Here is a 2,571-nt window from a genome sequence, read left to right as displayed (position 1 = left end):
TACTATTTAATACCTAACATATGATACTGGCTTGTCAGAAATGGAGCACGCAATGTGCTAGAAAGAAATGTATTTACTGGCTAAGGATTTTTCGATTTGAAATACTCATTTATTCAAGAAGTATGTGTATTGAACTTTTCTTCGATCAATGCCACTGACATATGTCATTTGCTAGTTGTTTTTCAGATGGTTGGATCGATTATCATGTATCTCGTAATTCTGATTCAAGCAAGAAGCATGTCGATGGAGTCCATGGATACTATGAAGAATAATAGTACTGAAAATGGAAATTTTATGTCACCATGAGAAACCGATGATATTTAAGGACTTACATCTTTTTCAATTCTTCTATGAAAACTCTTTCTTCTAACATTGTAACTATTAAACAGTGAATCATTATGCCAAAGAAAACATTTGTGATGACAATTTAGAAATGAAATCTAATTAAAGTATGTTTGGTTTTATAACACCAATCTATTCATTAAGTAATATATAACAAAATTGCAAACGAAGTCCGGAGTACTTTCTAGAATGGTTGACAGAAACTCTGACATCACCCTCTAAAAAGTTAAGGAAGGTCTGACATCACCCTCTAAAACTACAAAATTCCCATAAGTAGACGCTACAGACACAATGTCTTACACCGTCGAGAACGAAGAGAAAGTCGCCTACAAAACAAATGTTTTATTGCATTAACGCTTTCACTTTTCGCCTTGAGAACTGTACGAAGACTTTGCCTGAAGACGTACGGAAAAAATCTTTACTCGTAAAATCAAAGCTACCGCCACACTAATAAAAAATAGTGACTTGTACTACACTTCTTTTCCCCCATGAAACAACCTGTACAATTTCAATCGAATTAAGGGAAAAATGGGATAAAGGGAACTGAGAACCGAAATCAATATATTTCCGAATTATTTGAAAGTCTCTTCCCCTCATTTACTTGCAGAGAAATGTATTAATTTTTTTTTGAATCCGCTGTATGTGCTAGAACTTACGCGAAATACTTCTGGAAGCTGCTAAGGAATTCTGTCGGAACTAGCGAGCTCCGCGCGGACAAGAGTGAAAATTCATGGCTGCCGAATATATTCATGATTCCGGGATAGGAAAAATCACGAGGTCGGGCTCCGACATCGTCGGTTTAAAATCGCATACGAACGATCGAGTGACGAACCGAACGTCGCATCACGCGTCACCGGCTGACTGCGATTTTTATAAGCGCCGACACCTAGGACAGCAACCTTCGAAAAATATTCTCCGAGGGATGAAACGGTCGTAAAATCGCTAGCTAGTGTACGGTTAGAATATGAAACTCGTCGGTTTATGCGAGATATTGCATGTTCGTATTTGTTCTGCTTTCAGGAAAATTAAATTTAGTTTGGTACATGCAATGCCAAACTTAAAGATAACTGTTATTGTTCTGTTCTGATGTTGATTGCACGAGTAGGAGAACCGATATTGTTCCAGCGAGGGAAGTTCCAACAGAATATCAAAGTCGACGGCTACTTGCCATTCACCATCGATTTAGCGAAGTCGAATATCATAGATCTCAACAGGAATAACTTTGCAGTTCCGTTGCCGCCTTGTCTCTTATCGACCAAATATAAATCCTGCCGTCAAAGTTAAGGATGAATAATAGCGAGCGACCGAGACCGCGTCACCATTCTTCCAGAGACATTGAGACACCAGAGAAACACATTTGTATCTACCGCTAAAAATGCGAACTGTCATTTTTCATCGGAAAACCATATTTCTCCGAATTCATTTCCCCTGGTCACATATTTTTGCGAATCGAGGATCTCTCGGTTTCACCTACGTATTTGAATCTTCTCTAGAATTTCATCTACCGGAACTAATTCTGAAGACAATATATGTGGATGAATATGTATGATACATTGTCGGATTACGATAAATATCACATGAACTTGATTCTTAACACTCCCACTAGTGTTAGCGAGTGAATAGTCAAGGGGAAGTGAAAATGCACAAATGATCATTAAATTCTTTTATTACCTCTTCTGTTCGGACGGCTGATAGCGACGCGTTGAGATCAAGAAAACTGACTCGTTGGACTGCCCAGAGAACTGTCTCAAACAACTGAAGCGAACTGTACTAAACTGTTAGACTGAACCGTTTGGTTGAAAACTGCCTGGTCGAACTGTCGGACTGCTGAACTGACTCGAGAAAACTCTTCAGAGAACTATTAGACTCTACTCTCGAACTCTACTGATGAGCTGCCCAAAGAACTGTGTCCTCTCAAAAACGCGCCCGCTATTTATTTGGGTCCTAAAACTCGCCTCCTCCCTCGCTATCGATCGACGCCGTCGATCGCCGGGAACCGCGTTTTCCCTTTCTATAATCAATCCCGAGGAAAATGTCCAATCTATCGGTCGATAACCGCCCTTTTCTCGGACTCCCACAACCCAGACGGAGTCCGCACCAATCTCCCCACTTTTCGAGGTAGGGCAATCGGTGTAGTGTACCCGTACACCGTGACGTCACCATCCGTAGACGCACTGATGGGAATAAGGAATTAGGTGCAATGGGGGCTCTCCATGAATATGAATAAAG

This window comes from Ceratina calcarata, unplaced genomic scaffold, assembly GCF_001652005.2.
Source record: "Ceratina calcarata isolate Rehan_Ccalc_2016 unplaced genomic scaffold, ASM165200v1 scaffold732, whole genome shotgun sequence".
NCBI classification, from domain to species: domain Eukaryota; kingdom Metazoa; phylum Arthropoda; class Insecta; order Hymenoptera; family Apidae; genus Ceratina; species Ceratina calcarata.
Note: the sequence above shows the minus strand (reverse complement) of the source record.